The sequence below is a fragment of the Choloepus didactylus genome (assembly GCF_015220235.1).
Source record: "Choloepus didactylus isolate mChoDid1 chromosome 26 unlocalized genomic scaffold, mChoDid1.pri SUPER_26_unloc1, whole genome shotgun sequence".
In the NCBI taxonomy this organism is placed as follows: domain Eukaryota; kingdom Metazoa; phylum Chordata; class Mammalia; order Pilosa; family Megalonychidae; genus Choloepus; species Choloepus didactylus.
The window spans coordinates 3,916,784-3,937,032 of record NW_023637614.1 but is presented as its reverse complement, the minus strand read 5'-3'; the positions used below and the strand labels follow the sequence as shown (position 1 = coordinate 3,937,032).

At 35.5% G+C, this 20,249-nt stretch overlaps 1 pseudogene; it reads left to right on the top strand.

Annotated features, from left to right (window-relative positions):
- Nucleotides 1-19,233: 19,233 nt before the first annotated feature.
- LOC119525752 lies at nt 19,234-19,616 on the top strand (annotated as a pseudogene).
- The last annotated feature ends 633 nt before the right edge of the window (nt 19,617-20,249 follow it).

Here is a 20,249-nt window from a genome sequence, read left to right as displayed (position 1 = left end):
AGGAAATATTCAGAATCCAGTTTCCCTGATGGTTTTTCTTAGAGGATTGACACACCCTGTGTTTTCTGTCCAGCAGGTGCACCTGTCAGCCTTTCATTGTCTGGTGTAAGTGGGTGTGGCCCATGGCTCTCCCCCCCAGGCTTTGGGGTCTGGTTCTGGTAAGGCAGGCAGTAGAGCTGGGCCCCTCCCTTTCCTCTTGGGAAGCTATGCCCCTCCAGAGAGGTCATCTGCATATCAATAAGTTCTTTGTTTCTCTGACTCTGCTGGTCAAAGTGCTGTGATTTTAAAATGGCTGAGGCTTTCTTTACTGCAAAGAGCTGCAGGCTGATAATGAATGAGACTTTCTCCACAGAGAAATAAAGGGACAGATAGCTCCCAGATTCACCCATAAGCTAGAGATAACACCTGATCCTCTGGAGTCCCCATCCTGAGACAGATTTGTCCCCTGACTCTACCAGGGTCAGTTGCCACCAAAAGCCTCTGTCTCCCTGTTGGTGATTCACTGTCTGTATTGAGCAGTTAACATTAAATTCCCAGTTGGAGCTGTGCTGAGGTACACTAGCTTGTTTTGAGAGTGCTGCTATCCAGAACCTTGAAGCTTCCATGAGGGAGGGGCTCTTGGCTCTTGGCTCTCAGCACAGGTCTGCAGTTTTTAGTTACAGATTTTATGCTGCAATCTTAGGCTTTCCTCCCAATTCAGGTTGTTGGATGATGAGTGGACAGTTGTTTGTCCCCCTGCAGTTATTCCAGGTTATTAACTAGCTTTTTGGTCATTTAAGAATTGTTCCAGGGGGACGAACAGTCTTCCACTCCTTTGTATGCCACCATCTTAGCTCCTCTCCAAGTATATCTTTTTGAACATTTATTTTCATGTACCAGGCCTCTGGTTAGTTGTACATCCTTCCCCAAGCTTTCATTTCTCCTTCTATAAAAATAGAGATTGAACACAATGACCTTAAGTTTGCCTCTACACAGGCCACACTACCACCCTTACCAGATGTTAACAAAGTGAGTTTTCCTGGCACACACTGGCTGAGTGATGATGCCTGATTGCTCAAGGCTCCTTTTGAGAGGCACCTCCTGCTCTCACATGTTTATGACTCAAAATGGCTAAGGGAGGCCTTTATAACTCTGTGTGGCCAAAGACAGAGAAATGTGTCTGTTGTTTGTAATAAAAAAGTACCTTCAATTGTTTCTTTCGACTATTCCTTCATAACAAACCATCTGAAAACTTATTAAATATATCTCTAATTTTTTTTCTTTTATTTATCTTCTGGATTTTCATATGGTTATTACATTGCATTTCTGTAGTATTAGCTGATATACCACCTAAAATATTCACAAGGTTGCACAAATCCCATAAGAGGGAAAAAATTACAGCAGTGGAAATGATTCTATGCATGAGAATTTATGCTGTTTACCTGGGCAATCTTTTTATTCCAATTTCAACTATCATTTATATGCTTATAACTTCCAAGTTTTGTGGGATTTAAGGGATCAGTACAGTAACAGGAAGATTTAGCTACAAGAAAATATAAAAGTAGTAATATTTTAACATGATTTCCTTTAAATAGGGAAGAATCATCTACAGACAGCTTTGTTTAAAATGATTACAAGAAACATATGGAACTTTTTAAAGTCTAACTCCATCTTCTCTATAGATTCCATTCTAAGAAAGAAATCAAATTTCAGTTTGAGGCTTATATAATGCTACTAGGGAGGCAAAAAAATATGATTGAGAATAATTTCAAATTTAACTTGATTAAATTAAAGTCCCAAGTCTATAGATTAGAAAATAAAATTTAAAATTTCAAAATGTACTTTAAAATAAAATGTTTCAAAATATTCTAAGCAAAAGTTTCATTGGGATCTAAGAACTCTGCTATTTGGGAAAAGTATTTAATTCTGGAACTAGGATAATGGGATATTTGCTTTCTCATTATACATTTCCATATTTCATTTTGACAAGCATATATTCTTTGGAAAACCCTAACTTTTGAATTTAAAAAAAAAATTATAGGGAATATCAAACACACAGAAGAAAGAATTACACAGTGAAATTTCATGTATACACCACCTAACTAACCATCATCCACCCACAGTCAACCTTACTTATACCCATTCCATCCTCCATGATATTATTTAGAAGCAAATTTGAGACACAGCATTTCACCCTTAATATTTCAGTGTGTCTACATTAGAGATAAACACTCCCTTTTTAGAATGTAATTTTATTGAGATATAACCACGTAACATAGTCTTACAAAGGGTGCAATCAGTTGTTCACAGTATTGTCATGTAGTTGTGCTTTTATCACCACAAACTTTCAACATTTTCATTACTCCCATAAATAAAACAAAAATTAAAATAAAAAAGAACATCCAAAACATCCCATTTCCATCCTCAGCCCATTGTTTATTTACTTTTTAATAGAGCTTAATTGAGATATATTCACACACCCTACAGTCATCACAGTGTACAATATATTCACAGCACAATCATACAGTTCTGCATTCATCAACAGAATCAATTTTTGAACCTTCCTTGTTCCAAAACAAAAAGCAGAACCACCTAAATCTTTCCATCCCCTCCATCCCACCCTATTCATCATCTAATCTTTAAAACTCCCTTTTAAAACATAACCACAATACTATCTGCTCAAAATTATTTAACAATTATTTAATATCATCAAATAACCAGAGTCCAAATCTTTCACACTGTTAGGTAATTTTTTTAAAAAAGAAACGTGAATATGGATCCAATTAAATTCCATAACTGCAACTGGTTTGATATGATTCTTAAGGATCCCCAATTTTGGCTTTTGTCTTACAAATTATTTCTTGAAGAAACTGAAGCCATGAAATTTTAGCCAAGCATATGCAGCAAGGTTATTATTTTTTTCCCATCCCATAGTGCACACACAGCAACCATCAGTTAACTCAGCCTTTTATATGAAAAGAGAAATGTTTTACACACTTTGAGACAGCAATAATAAAGCAAGGAAGATTTCTCTTTTCATCCCTACATTTTGAAATTTCCTATTATCTTCTTAGTATTTGTATTCAGAGTATGAAAACACCCAAAGGTTAAGATTTTTTGTTAGACTAGCACTATATAGAACTTGCCTCCTTATGGAGATGTATTACCTACATTATAGTCATAACAGTCTAATCAACAAGACTTCACTTTTATTTCATCATAGGCATAGCAGCATTATCCTTACATTAATTTTATAAGCAAGGCAAGCATGAAATACTGAGTTGTGCATTTGATTTGATAGTAAAGGATGGTTCTGATGATTAGGAAGAACACTGGTTCTTCAACTGTACTCTGACCTGAGGGCATCTCCTTTCTACCTGACAGATGTGAGTAACACACACTCTAAAAAGTAAAATATACAACATATTTTAAGGTCACCCACAATACAATTTTGGACTATAATCTCTAGCATGATGTCCAGAATTTGCTTTAAATTAATTCAGCATGTGTTAATGGAGGTGTGTGGTAGAAACAAAAGGTATTGGACCCATGTTAGACCTGCATAGCTGGGTGATGGGTGCATGAGGAGTAGCAATCCTGTGTCTGTTGAAGGGCATCCATAATAAAAATTTAACAAAATCTACTCAACAAGAATATCTTCTAAGAGTATTTCCTTGTTCTGGTTAAAAGACTTCCCACTTTTCTTACTGTTTACCTCTCTTATAAAGGAGTCAAACAAGTCTTGTTTAGGTGAATAGAGAGGCCAGTCAAAAAGGAAGGTGAAATGGTCACAACACAGGTATTTCACAAGGTCATATACTTACTTCCAAGCCCCCAGACCCACCTGCCAGCCACCGGCAAACAAGAGAGCCAAATTCAACACCTTAAAGCTGGATTCTTTTACAATGCTAGCTGGGAAATTAAAGTCATGGGTATAAAATGGGTTCTATATATATATATTTGGTACCTGATAACAACACTTTCTACTTAATTGAAATGAGTCACAGGAAAAATCATTAGTCCAAGAATACTTTCTGTGTGTAAGGCAAGGAACTTGGTTCTGAACATGATTCATTTGGAATCTGGCCCATGGATTTTCTATGCCCATGATACGGGGGTTATTAGCAGTAGAGTTGAAACAACAGAGCAAGTGACAATTTCTTAGGCTGGCCATTTAATCCACCAATAAAATGGAACAAGTAATTCCAAAGGATGTCATACTATTTAATGCCATATATTCACAGTAAACTGGACACACTTTTGACTAAAACACTATTACTCTATAGCTGCAGATATGATTTTCCAGTGAATTCAAGCATAATGCAGTGAGTGCACAGTGAATGCAGACTGTGGCAACATAGTTTTGTCTGTGTCTCTTACATATTATTTCTAGTAATGCGGCAAAAAGTTTTAACCAAATTTCACATGATCCTTCCTTAAAGTACATTTTTGTGGAGCAGAAGCTTAATAATTATCAAATTCCAAAGCAGATAAACAACCTTTCTGCCCAGCTTCATTTCCTGCCTCAGTGGCCAAATTCCAAGTGTACAGCTTGTGTACATTTTCTCTTAGCAGATATTGATGATAAGTTCTTGACAAAAATATCTATAATGAATTTTAATCAATTGATCCAAATCCTTGGCTTCTGCAAATTGATGTTTAAACTCCAGCCATGTATTGTGAAGAATCTTTGAAGAGAAAAATGAAGTTTGATCAGCAGAATTGTTCTCTGAGTAGTTGTATGCCATATACAGTACTTTTTACCAACATCTTCTACTCTGAGATCCTTCCTTCAACAATTAATCTGTAAAATTTCATTACATATATATATTTATAGGATACTCTGGCATTCTGATTCTAAAATGATCTTGGGGTGAGTCCTTTAGGACATCCATTTGCACAAGACAATGAATGCTTCACTTTGGATTAACAGGCTGTTCTTTGCAGAGAGATAAATTAAAGGGAATTGTAGAATCATATGGAAAATGCTTGGTGGAACTTGATTTAAAAAACTGATTTTGTTTTAAATGACAGTATTATTTTTACAATACAATTACACTGAATTATTTTTACTATGAATTTTTACTGTGAATTTTTACTATGCATAGGTGAAAACAAAAACAAAGAAAACACTTAAACTCCTACTATTTTCCTCTTAACAATTAAGGGTTTAAGGCTAGCCTTCTGAAAGTTATTAGTGGAGTCATGGAGAGCAAAGACCACTTCTGCTGTGTCCAAAAAATCCCATCACAGGCTTCAAATGTTCACTTCATGGAAACAGGATGGATTTTAGACTTTCATAACAGAATGGCAAAACTGAGATATTTTTAGGGACAAAATTTATACCACAAATGAATACCATCCTCTAATAATACTGCTGTTGTTCAAATATTTGAAAACCTCTTTCAGAACTTTCCCTAGAACTGGTTTTACAATGCTGTTATTAAAAACTTAAGTAATTTTCAAGGGGCAGTTTGGCCACCATTGTTGAATTTTAAAGGAATATATGTGTACAAAGTTCTGGAGGCAATTCCAAAAGAGGATGTCTGGGTAAATGCTCACCCAAAGGAATGACCAGAAAGGAAGGACAATAGTGTTCTGGATACACATGTTTTGATATAACAAAAATATTCTAATAAAAACTTTTTTATTTCCTATTTTGACATCAACATAGGCTCTAAGTACATTTTGGGATCCTCTGTATTTATATCTATAATTCCAAGTCATTCTCTATGATTAGCTATATTTAAGGCAACAAAACAGAAGTAGATGGACAGGCACAAACCCTAGTCATGATGTAGCTGCGTATGCTGTTCACAAAATGCATGAGTTTCACTCTTAAGAAGAACAGATGATGAATCTCCTGTCTTAGTTTCTTTTATAGTCCACACTGAGCAACTGGGTCTGGTTCATGTAACAATCCTTTAAGTTGTGCTTCTCAGCAGTTCTATCCTGCTCTATAAAAGATGAGAAGAAACAAGTGTGTGGAAAGAGCATACACTAAAACCCCACCTTCAACATTAGACACAGACAAGAACACTAACAGCAGTGGTTATTGACACTGCATGAGTGCTCTGACAAAGGTGGATCATGGGTTCCAATTTCAGTGTCTTTAGAAGGCAAAGCAGTGAAAAGCGCCCTATATCATCTTTATTTTCACAGTCATGAAAAATGTAAATAAAAACCACAAAAATTTCATAACCTAACGGGTTATATTTTGGCTGAATTCTCAAGTTAAGACATTTCAAAAGTCTACATACAACTTCCTAGTATTTCATTCAGAGAAGGTAATTCATATGTCTGTAAAGCTATTGTTATAAATATATGCCATATTGGCATTTGTATCATCATAAAAAAATGACCAAAGTCCACCAACTTTCTTTTTTCAGGGCTATAATTTAATAATTTTACCTGTTGAAAAGAAATCTTACCACCAAATATTAAAACATGCAGATTATATTTGGCCCACTTTATTTGCAGTAAAAGAAGGAACACTTTATATAATTTTTTCATATTCCAAACTTATAACAAAGTCCAGAGGACATGGTACCTATGAGAACCAAATAAAGACAAAACAAAACAAGAAAAATGAAATGTAGAACAGAAAATAACCTATTACTTGCATGTTTTAATTTTAACAGAAAACAATATTCTTCAACCCATACCTTGTAGCTAAGGGTCAGACCATCTAAGGTATGAACAGAGAGACTCTTCTTAGTTGTATCAACATTTTCAAAATATATAGAGATTCTAAACAAAGAAATTTCAGTTTTAGCACTAATCAGTATGATGTTCATAAAAAAACTGTTCTTTTGTAAAAATTAGCATTTCAATATTATACTTACTATTTTCTATACATTAAAAAGGATATGATAATTTCATGAAGGTATTACAAAGATTGCAATAAATGTACACTTTCTAGCATATATTTCCACAAAACAAATTTGACTTCAGGAATATGGACAAGGAGCAAAAATTTTACTTAGCAGTAATATAAAAATGTAGATACTTCACAATGGTTAAAATTAATTAGAAAAAAAATGAAGCCAGGAAAGAAGATATAGTGTTCTGCTGGTAACTAATTCTGGTAAATCAGGCAATAGGTTCAGAAAATGGAGCCCTTTGCTCAGGTTCAAGGAGGGAGACTTGCTCTTCTCACATTGGGGAGGACTGAGAAGAGGATCATGTGGCCAGAGTGACCTCTGCTGTGAGCTGTGTTGTAACATCTCCGGGATCGAGAACTCTCCAATGCTAAGATCAAGCTGAGATTGGGGTCTGCTTTTAAAGCAATGCTGTCATGCACTGCTTCATCCATTGATTCCTACGACTATTTTGAATATGATTCTCAATAGAAAGTAACTAATGGGCACATGAAAACACCCTTGTGCCAGGAACTACACTGGTGTTTATGTATCTTAGCCAATTTAGTCCTGACATTAGTACTGTCAATGATTACTGAGTAATTGCACAATGTCCCCAAGGGTAAAGAGGCAGCCAGAGAGGTAAGGGATACAACTGACAATTAAAAGTATAAGGTAGTGGTGGGAAGTTAGCCCTAAAACCAGCATTTTAAATGGTAGTGTGTCAATAAAGTAGCTGACTCTTTATATTCTGGCTCATTGTAGTCTGTCATACCATGCTGGTGAGAAGATAACATCTTGCTGGTGGGAATTAGAAAAGATAAATCCTGTATGAAGAGGAATCTTGTAACAAAAATCATATATGCATTTACTCTAACCCAGCAGTATCGTTATGGATTATGGATTATACTCCAAAGGTATTCTGGGAAAAATATGAAATGTTATGTACTGGGTTATAGAAATCCAAAAGTCCACCAATAGGGAGAAAGGTTGAATAAACTCATTAAAGCATTAGTTAGCAAGAAAAGGAATGAGGGCTAGCTCTCTATTCTGCAATGAAGCAAGGTCAGAGATATGTTAAAAATATGCTAAAATTGACAACAAAAAACAACAGCAGAAAAACAACCAGATGTTGTAGAATGTGCATTGCATGCTACCTTTTGTGTAACATGTAAGGAGGAAAAGGAAAACACACATATATATTTTTGGGTTCAAAAGATAAACATAGAAGGATAAAATAAAATAAAATACAAAAGGGCTATCTAGGGAAGGAAAAAATTGAGGCAGGGAAGGAATGGAAGTCAGACTTCCCTAAAAGTACCTTTTAAACAATGATTTTGACTTAAGAAATATATAGTCATTTTAAATAATTTGGAAAAAAAACAATTTCCAAAAGTAGAAAATTTCTAAAGCAAATGAACCTGACCCTTTCTCAAGTTGGTCATATATACACAGGGAGGATTCTTTCAAGTAAATTTGAAATGCAGAATTTTGACCAAAGTACCAAAAAAAAAATAATAATAAAGAAAGAGAGAGAGATAGAGAGAGATAGAGAGAGATAGAGATAGAGAGAGAGAGAGACAGAGAGAGAGAGAGAGAGAGAGAGAGGAAGAGAGAGGAAAGAAAAATCCATGAAGACATTTTAAATTCTCATTGGGCTTGTTATTATTGTTACTTTGGAACTATCACTATTAATTATAAGATAAAACAAATAAGTATTTCTGTTAATATGCTAGGAACCATTCAAATGAAGGGATACAAAGGAAAATAAAGGAAGTTAAGTGAAACCCTATAATTCTTAAATATAAATGGGAATTTCAAAATAAGTGAACACTTTCTCTTTCTACATATTTCCTAGTTCATGCTACTGAATGAGTCAAGAAGTAGTGACAGTCCAGTACTAATGAATACCCTGGCACCTGGTATGAAGGCTTTGTGAGCCAATAAATCAATGGAACCAGTGCCTCTGGGAGAACTGTCCTCTTCTCCCAGGGCAGGGATTGCACAGGATGAGTTCTGAAGGCAAGGATGCGATCTGAGAACAGTAGGGTCAAGTGCAGGGATTCCCTCTGGATAGTGGGGATGGTCTGAGCAACAAAAAAACAGTAACTACAATGGACTGAAGTGCATTAAATATAACAAAATTCCCCAGTTTCTACTGATATTGGAAAGAATTAGCCTTGCTGGACCCCTCTTGGGTCTAGTGGGCACTAACTCCTTATTAACAAAATGTTCATTGAGAGACTTGTATCTTAGGGTAACCAAGTAACTGATGAAAATTGTGCTTTTATGGGAGAAGCAAGAGCAATAAATAAAAGAATGGCACAAAATTTAAAAAAATAGAAAATTACTGGATATAGTAAATAATTTTCAGAGACATTGATGTGACCATCATGTGGAGAGATGTGTTGATGATGACTCCTGAACTGATGCAGGAGGAGAAGTGGAGCCCCCACCTGCAGGGATCTCCAAATGATGCAGCAGGATAGTATTCCTGCCCGAAAACCTACTGTTGTATCTAATTAAATCACAATCAAGCTATCAGTTTACAGGAAGATTGGGGGATAGAGTTACTTGTTAAACAAAATCACAAATGTATAATCAGTACAAGCAAGTAAATGGCACAAAGGAAAAAGGAAGAAGCATGGCTAAAGATTACAGGTATCTTCAGATTTATAGAAGCCAGTCAGGATCCACATTAAAACAAATGGTCTGTGAAATGTCATATTTGAGAATTTGGGGCAGAATGAACGCTCTCTGGATTAGGATAATGAAGAGATTACTGTCATTATTGCTGGAGGTGGTGATGATGTTATGATTATGTTAAAAACAAATGGCAATGTAATATATATATATGAACTCTGCTTTAAAATACTTTCTACACTCCTATTCTCTGAGCTGGAGGATAGGTAAACAAGAATGGCAGAAAGTTGATGACTGTTGAGGCTGGGTACATGGGAGTTCACTGTACATGTCATTAATTTGGGGCAAGAAGTTTTCATAGTACAGTTAAAACAATAGACTGAGTTTCCAAGTAGCAAGTAGAGAACACTAATCATTAAAATCTGAAGTATGAGAGGTGGGGCAAGATGGTGGTGAGGTGAGGTGTGGGTTTTAGTTACTCCTCTGGGGAAGTTGGTAGAAAGCCAGGAACTGCATGAACCTCACACCACAGAGGAGTTTGAGTTTTCACATGCTTCATACAATACTCACAAAGGCATGGAGCAGCTGAGATCAGTGAAATCTGTAAGTTCTTGTAGCCAAGGGCCCTGCAGCCCACCATGCCAGGAACAATCCTGAGGGAGGAGAGGCCATTGGTGCTGGGAACCATGAGGGAGAACTGCAATTGCAGCACTGATTAACAGACTGATGAACAAAAACTCCAACCATAGATAAACTGAGACCAGATACCAGAGTATATGGGAACAGTCAGCCCAGCAGAGAGGAGATAGGGCCAGCAAAAACAGCAAAATAAAATAAAATAAAATAAAATAAAACCCAGGACTTTTTCAGAGTTGGGGTGTATGGCCCAGCTCCAGTGGTAGCTCAACTTTTGGGAACTTAGACCCCAGGGGTTGGAATTCAGAAATGAGTTGCAGTCAGCCATGCCCCCAACAATGTTAAGGTCACTGGAGGGGGTGATGTGGGCTGGTAGGTGCCATCTGATGGACAGCATAGGAAAAGCACCAAGTCTGGAGGCCTCAAAGGAGGTTCTCATTCTCAAGGAAACCCCATAAGCTCCTTCTGAGACCTGGGCATTTCTGGACTGGGAAAAGCTGATTGGGGTTGACCATTTCTGAGGAGACCCTCACACAAAAAGTCTACATAGAATCAGGGCAAGAAACAGAAAAACAAGAGGTGAAAAACTCTGATCAACTAAATAGAATCTAACTTAGAGGCCTAGTATAATTTGAACTAAGAACCAGAGGTTGGAGAACAAAGCCAACCAACAAGAAAATCCTGGATAAAAGACAGGAAACTAGCTCCAGAATAAACTAATCAAGAAAGTCAGATGCCTAGGCAGCTCAAAATAATGAGCCCTACTAGGAAACATGAAAATATGGACCAGCAAAAGGAATAAAAAACTAATAGTTAAACTGAGCTACAGGAGTGGAAGCAATTATTACTAAATCATTTCAATGAACTGAAGGAAGAACTAATGGCAGTCCAAACACATCTAAATCAATTCAAATATCAAGTCAATGAACTGAGGGAAGTTAGAGCAAAAGAGATGAAGGATGTAAGGAGAATACTTGATGACCATAAGGATGAATTCATAAGCTTGAAAAAACAAATGACAGAACTTATAGGAATGAAGGGCATAATGGAGGAGATGAAAAAGGCAATCAAGGGATACAAGTGTAGATTTGAACAGGCAGAAGAAAGGATCAGTGAATTGGAAGACCAGATTCTGAATTCACACACACAAAGGAACTAATGGTGAAAAGTATGGAAAAAATACAAGTAGGGTCTTAGGGTGCTCAGTGACAACATGAAGAATACAAGTATACATGCTATAAATGTCCCAGAGGGAAAAGAGAGGGGAAAGGGGGCAGAAAGTATAACAGAAGAGATAATCACTGAAAATTTTCCAACTCTCATGGAAGAGAAAATTATTGATTCAAGAATTACAGTGCTCCCAAAGAGGAATGGAACCCAATAGACCTATTCCAAGACACTTACTGATAAGATTGTCCAATGTCAAAAACAAACAGAATTCTGAAAGCAGCAAGAGAAATGAATGAGGGATGCTCAGTAAGGCTATGCACAGATTTCCCCGCAGAAACCATGGAGGCAAGAAAACAATGGTATGATATATTTAAGATAATGAAAGAGAAGAACTGTCAACCAAGAACTTTTATCCAGCAGAACTCTTCTTCAAACAAACAGACATTGAGAGAGTTTGTGAATAAGGGACTGTCACTACAAGAAATACTAAAGGGAGTGCTAGAGCCTGATAGGAAATGACAGGAGAAAGAGGTCTGGAGAAGAGGGTAGAAATGAAGATTATCAGGAAGGGTAAAATTAGAGAAAGGAAAAAATAAAACATGACATATAAAATCCAAAATACAAAGTCATAGAAGAAAGTGCTGCCCTTATAGTAATAACAATAAATGTTAACGAATTAAACTCCCCAATAAAAATCACAGACTAGCACAATGGATTATAAACAGGAACAATCTATATGCTGTCTCCAAGAAACTCACTTTAAACACATGGGAAAAAATAAGCTGAAAGTGAAAGGCTGGAAAAAGATATTTCATGCAAACCTCAACCAGAAAAAGAGGGAGTACCTATATTAATACCAAAGTAGACTTCAAAATTAAACAATTAAAAGAGACAAGGACACTATATATTAATAAAAGGGTCAATTCATCAAGAAAATGTAAACATCAAAAATATTTATGCATCAAGCCAGAGTGCCCCAAAATTCATGAAGCAAACATTGACAACACTGAAATGAGAAGTAGATAACTCTACAATAATAGGTGCAGTCTTCAATACACTCCTCTCATCAATGGATAGAACATCTAGACAGAGGGTCAACAAGGAAACAGAGATGTTGAATTGTATGATGAATGAACTAGACCTGAAAAATTTTATAGAACACTACACCTCACAACAGAAGGATACATGTTTTGTTCAAGGGCTCATGGAACTTTCTCTAGGTTAGACCACTTGCTGGGTCACAAAGCAATTCTCAACAAATTTATAAATATGGATATTATTAAAAAAACTGTCTTGAAACATAATGGAATGAAAAGTTGGAACTAATAAGAGGCAGATGACTGTAAAATTCACAAATATATGGAGATTAAATAACACACTCTTAGAAAACCAGTGGGTAAAGGAAGAAATTACAAGAGAAATTGGTAAATAACTCAAGGCAAATGCAATGAAAACACACCAAATCAAAACTTAGGGGATGCAGCAAAGGTGGTGCTGAGAGGGAAATTTATTACCCTAAATGCCTATATTAAAAGAGAAGAGAGAGCAAAAATTGAGGAATTAACTGTTCAATTGGAGGAACCAGAGAAAGAAAAGCAAACCACCCCAAAGCAAACAAAAGCAAAGAAATAACAAAGATAAGAGTGGAAATAAAGAAACTGGTAACAGGAAAACAATAGGGAGAATCAAGGATACCAAAAACCAGTTCTTCAAGTAAATCAACAAAATTGATGGACCTCTAACTAGGCTAAAAAAAATAAAAAAGAGAGAGAGAGAGCAGATGCAAATAAATGCAATCAGAAACAGGAAAGAAAACATAACTGCTGACCCTGCAGAAATAAAGGAGATAATGAGAAGCTACTATGAGCAACTATATGTTAATAAACTGGGCAACTTACACAAAATGGACAACTTCCTAGAAAAGCATAAACAACAAACACTGATGGTAGAAGAAAATGATGATCTCAACAAACTAATCACAAGCAAAGAGATGGAGTCAGTCATCAAAAAGCATCCCAAAAAGGGATGCTCACTGTCACCATTATTATTCAACATAGTGCTGGAAGTTCTAGCTAGAGCAATTAGGCAAGAAAAAGAAATAAAAAGCAACTAATTTGGAGAGTAGGAAGAAAAACTTTCACTGTTTGCAGATGGCATGATTCTATATGTAGAAAATTCAGAAAAATCTACAGCCAAGCTATTAGACCTAGTCAATGAATCCAGCAAAGTGGCACACTTCAAGATCATTGTGCAAAAAAATCTGTAGTGCTCTTATACAGAAGTAGTGTGCAAAAAGAGTTAGAAATGGAAAAGTTACATTTACAATAGCAACCAAAAGATTCAAGCATTTAGGAATAAACTTAACAAAGGCCACAAAAGACCTATACAAAGAAAACTACAAGAAACTGCTAAAAGAAATTGAACAGGACCTAAAAAAAAAGGAAGATCATACCATGTTCATGGATTGCAAGAGTAAATATAATGAAGATGTGAACTCTACCTAAACTGATCAAGGCAATACCAATTAAAATCCAAACAACTTGCTTTGCAGAAATAGAAAAACCAATAGACAATTTTATTTGGAAGGGCAAAGTGCCCTGAATAGCCAAAAATATCTTGAGATAGAGGAACAAAGTGGGAGGTCTCACACTACCTGACTTTGAATCATATTACAAAGCTACAGGGCTCAAAATAGCATGGTATTGGCAAAAGGACAGAGATACTGACCTATGGAATGCAATTAAGTATTCAGAAATGGACTCTCACATCTATGTCCACTTTATTTTTGATAAAGTTCAATTTTCAAGCCAAAGCAACTGGGACATAGCATCTTCTTCAAAAAATTGTGTTTGAAGAACTAGGTATCAATTCCAAAAGAAAGATGACCCCTATCTCACACTTTCTACAAAAATTTACTCCAAATGGATCAGAGATCAAAACGTAAATGCTAAGACCATAAGACTCTTAGAAGATTATATAGGACAATATCATAAAGATCTTGTGATATGAGGTGGTTTCCTAGATTTAACACACAATGTGTGAGCAATCAAAGAACACATAGACAAATGGTATCTCCTCAAAATCACTTTTCCACATCAAAGGACTTCATTAGAAAAGTAAAATGGCAGCCCACACAATGGATGACAATATTTGGAAACCATATATCAGATAAAGGTTTAATGTCCCAAATATATCAAGTGATCCTAAAACTCAACATTGGAGAGACAAAAAACACAATTACAAATAGGGAAAAAGACATGGACAGAAATTTTTCTGAAGAAGAAATAAAAATGGTTCAAAAACATGAAAAAGTGCTCAACTTCACTAGCTATTAGGGAAATGCAAATCAAAACCCCAATAAGATATCATCTCATACCTACCAGAACAGCCATTATCTAAAAAAACAGAAAATTACAAGTGCTTGAGAGACTGTGGAGAAATGGACACACTTATTCATAGTTGGTGGGAATGTGGAATGATGTAACCACTTTGGAAGACAGTGTGAAGTTTCTTCAGGAAGCTAAGTATAGATTTGCCATATGACCCAGCTGTTCCATTGCTAAGTATATACTCAAAGGAACTGAAATTTAAGACACAAATGGGCATTTTTAAACCAATATCTCTTGCATTATTCACAATTGCCAAGAGATGAAAGCAGCCCAAATGTCCATCAATGGATGGGTGGATAAACAAACTGTGGTATAAACACATGATGGAATATTATGCAGCTGTAAGAGAGAACAAAGTTATGGAACATATAATGTGGATGAACCTTGAGGACATTATGCTGAATGAAGGTAGCCAGAAAAAAAGGACAAATACTGTGTGGCCTCACTAATATGGACTAACATTAATGAGCATACTTTGAGAATTAAAAGCTGATAACACAGACTACCAGGAGATAGAGAGAGGGTAGATATTGTGCATTTGATGCTGAAGGACTACATAATGTTCAGCAGAATTGATTGTATAGATCCAGAAATAGATAGGATAATACTATGTGATGGTAGCACAATATTGTAAGTACACTGAACAAAGATGTCTGTGAGTAAAGCTGAAAGAGGTTGGATAGGGGAATGTATGACACCAGAGATAAAGATAGATGATAAAAACTGGGAAAGTAAAGCTTGGCAAAAACTGGAGTGGTGAAAGACTGCTACTAAATGTGCAAATATAAAAATATTTTCACATGTGGGAGAACAAATGAATGTCAACCATGCAGACTGTTGAAAAATGGAATGGTATTTGGGAAAAAAAAACAAAAGAAACTGGAGAGTATGGTAAACATTAACACTGTAATATGCTCCCATTAAATGTAACAAAGATAATATACCAAAATTAAATGTGTGTGAGAGGGGGATATAAAGAAGGGATATGGGATTCTTGGTAGTGGTGTTGTTTTCTGTCATTACTATTATATTGTATCATATGACATTTCATTTTTCCTTTCATAACTTTTGTTATTATTCACCAAAAAACCACTTTTTCATGGTAATCAGTAGTTTCAAGTGCTGACTCTGGTGATACATGTACAACTATATAGTGGTACCATGAATCATTGACTGTACACTGTGAATAATTGTATGTCACATGAATATATCTTTATAAAATTTTAGGAAAAATATAAATGAGGGTAAAAGTGCTGGAGAAAACAAGGAGAGAGTGATGTACCTGGTTTCTGCTGATGAGGAGGCAGAATGGTGTAACCTTTCTGGAGGTCAGTGTGGAACCATATTTTGTTGTCTTTCTTTTCCCCCTTTTAGTAAAAAAAGCATTCTTAACCATTCAATGCCAGGGTAAGGCTCATTCATGGAATCTGTGTCTCATATCACCAGGGAGACTCATTCACCTGGGGGATCCTGTCTTATGTAGGGGGAAGGTTATGAATTTATTTGCAGAGTTAGTCTTAGAGAGAGAGACTCCACATTTGAGCAACAAAAGATGTTCTCTGGAGGCGACCCCAAGGCATAATTATAGGTGGGCTTAGCCTCCCCTTTACAACCTAAGTTTCTCAAGAGGAAGCCTCAAGTTCAAGTGCTTGGCTTATGAAGCAGGGGATTCCTAAGTTCACATAGTGTATGTTACGTACAAAATAATCCATCTATACCTCACATTATCATCACTTAGCTGTACAATCCTCATCACTTTCCATTTTAAACAATTCTCATCACCCAAAACACCTTATAGCTCTTTTCAGCCCTTAATTGTTTGTCCCTAAGTACAGTATTTGTGTGGTACTAGTATGATATTCCTATTAATTATAATCTCTAGTATGCAATATGTAGATTTTTCCATATACCCTTCTGTTGTCAACTCTCATTGCTAGTGTCTATCTTAGAAGTATATCATGCAGGCACCTGTCTATATTTGTAGTGTTGATCTGTAGGATACATGGATTTAAACCACCCTTTCCATTCTATTCATCTTCAATATAGCTGTGATACTTATAATCCAATTAACCATCATCACCCCATCCATTCCCATACCTTTGAATTCACCATCTATATCATATCTGAACTTATTAGATTACCATTCCCCTCCACTAATTTCTGTGTATCATTAGGTCCAAAGTATTCTACATTATAAGACATTGATTTTACATTGTGCAGGGTGCTTAGCCATCCCTGAAGATCAGGAAAGTGACTAAACTAGAGGAAGGGGTAGCAACAGACAAGGTGGAATTTAACAAAGGATTATGAATACTGAATCTCTATATAATTTTATTCTTCTTAATTGCTAGTGTATTAGGATAGTTAAAAAGGAAAGAAGTGAGATGTTGGAACTGTAACACATAATATTCTGTGCAACTTGCTAACTACTTGTTCAATTGCACTTGAAAAGTTATCACTTCTATGCATATATATATATTCTACAATAAAAATATGACTAAAAATTAATCTGACAATATTTCCCCCGTCTACTTCACAGTGTTGTGAGAAATGAATTATGTAAATAAAAGAGACTTTTATATAAAACGTTATGCAAGGATCTGGTCATGTTACATAGCTGTAACTAATTTCCCTCAGTTATTGGCCCCGGAAAGGAAGGGAGGGGGTTTAAGCACACTGAAAGCTTGCACTAGGTCCAGGCTGCATACATGGGCACAAGGCTGTGTTTAAACTTTTTTCTGGGTGCATAGAATACTATTGTGGACTAATTCTAAGGAAGAAGACTATAAATTTCCATTAAATTATGTTAGCACTGATAACATTTTAGTGCTCTAGAGACTTTATGGGTTGTAACATATTGGTGGTTTATAAAAATCTGTTTGCTAAGTTATGATCAGCATTTTTTTAAATGAAATAGCACAGAATAAAAAATTTCAGGGTATCCCACATCATAAAGGTAAATATTGTTTTAATTATATATATATGTGTGTGTGTGTGTCTGTGAGTCTGTGTGTGAGAGAGAATGTGTATTTGTATTTGTGTATTTGTTCATTAATAAAATGTATTTTTTCTGATGAATGACAAAAAAGGGAAAAGATACAAATAAAATCAGAAATGGGAAAGAGGACATTATCACTGACTCAGCAGAAATAAAAGGGATAATAAGAATATATCATGACTAACTGTATGCAAAAAATTAGACGTTAGATGATATAGGTGACATCCTAGAAACACATGAACAACCAACCCTGACTCAAGAAGAAATAGAAGACCTCAACAAAACTTACTAATAAAAAGATTGAGTCAACAACCCAGAACCCATGAATCTCGAAGACAGTTGTATAAAAATGTAGCTTATGAGGGGTGACAATGGGATTGGGAAAGCCATAAGGACCACACTCCACTTTGTCTAGTTTATGGATGGATGAGTAGAAAAATAGGGGAAGGAAACAAACAGACAAAGGTACCCAGTGTTCTTTTTTACTTCAATTGCTCTTTTTCACTCTAATTATTATTCTTGTTATTTTTGTGTGTGTGCTAATGAAGGTGTCAGGGATTGATTTAGGTGATGAATGTACAACTATGTAATGGTACTGTAAACAATCGAAAGTACGATTTGTTTTGTATGACAAAAAAAAAAAAAAGATTGAGTCAGTCATTAGATACCTCCCAAAGAAAAGTTCAGGACCAGATATTTTCACCTGTGAATTCTACCAGGCATTCAAGAAAGAATTAGGACCAATCCTGCTCAAAGTTTTCAAAAAATTTAAGAGGAGGGAAAATTACCTCATTTGATGAAACCAACATCACTGAATATCAAAGCCAAAGATTCCACAAGACAAGAAAATTACAGAACAACTAATTAATATAAATGCAAAAATCCTCAACAAGACACTTGCAAATCAAATCCATGGCCAAGTGGGTTTTATGCAAGGAATGAAAGGGGGTTTCAACAAAAGAAAATCAATTAATGTAATACACCACATCAACAAAACAAAGGTAGAAAAACACATGATCATCGCAATTGATGCAAAAAGTTATCTGACAAAATCCAGCATCCTTTCTTGTTGAAACCACTTTGAAAGATAGGAAACTCCTCAATATGATAAAGGGCACATATGAAAAACCCACAGAAAACATCATACTCAATGGGAAAAGACTGAAACTTTTCCCTCTAAGATCTGGAATAAAACAAGGATGTCACCACAGATATTCAATATTGTGCTGGAAGTTCTAACAAGAACAATTAGGCAAGAAAAAGGAATAAAAGGCATCCAAACCAGAAAGGAAGAAATAAAACTTTCACTCTTTGCATGATCCTATATGTAGAAAGTCCTGAGAAATCTACAGTAAAGCAACTAGAGCTAATCAATGAATACACAAAAGTGGTAGGATACAACATATCAATGATCAAAAATTAGTAGGATGTCTGTACACCAGTAAGGAACAGTCTGAGGAGGAAATCAAGGAAAAAGTTCTATGTACAATAGCAACCAGGTCAGTCTTGAGATAGCAGGCATGTGAGTGGGTGCCTGTTTGGCTACAGGAGTGCAGCAATGCCTAAATCAAAGGAACTTGTTTCTTTGAGCTCATCTGGCAGTGATTCTGATAGTGAAATCAACAAAAAGTTAAAAAGGAAAAGAAAATTATTCTGGAAAACCCTGTAAAGACACAGAAGACTAGTGAAACCTCAAGAGCCCTATGTTGTTCAAAGCAGAGCATCAGAAGCAGAGATGATAACATATTTTAGATTGGGAAAATGAGATATGTCAGTGCTCAGGACTTTAAAGGGAAAGTCCTAATTGACATTAAAAAATATTGGATGGATTCTGAAGGTGAGATAAAACCAGGAAGAAAAGTTATTTATTTAAATCCTGAGCAGGGAAGCCAGGGGAAGATACAGTTTTCTGACATTGATGATGCAGTAAGAAAACTGTAAAGTCAGAGCCATATAAAACCTTTACTGTTCTAGTTGTTTTACTCTGTCTTCTAACATTGGCTTTTGTATTCTAAAGGTTGTTTCCCAAGATACTGTATATTTGGATTGCAGAATAATTTTTAGTTTTTATCTGCATGATTAAAAATGTTCTGTGTGAAGATAATTGTCTGATTCATTAAGTAGGATTGTTTCATTTCTACCACATAGTGTCAAATAAAATCAAGTAATACAATGTTAATGCTTGTGGCCTTTATTTGTTCAGAAGAGTTGACACTGTTTGAGGCTAAAAAGGAAAACTATTAGATTTCTCAGTTTCAACTTAGCTTTACATTAGAATGATTTGCATAAAATTGAATTTGTAATCTATTTGTTTTGAAATCCATAGTTGATTTGTTGTCTTCCAACCAAAAGTCTAGACTTCTTTGAGTTTTCCACCCCGATGATATTTCATGTAGCCTTTTTTTCTTTCTTCATTTCTTTTAATAAATTATCTTTTCATGTTCAGTTTCCACTCATTTCCTTGAATATGTTCTGCTAATTTAGAAACAACATTGAAACTGCCAGAATGTTAGTTATCTTAATTATCTTAGTAAGGTATTTGTAAGTTAAATATTATATCAGAACTGCAATCAC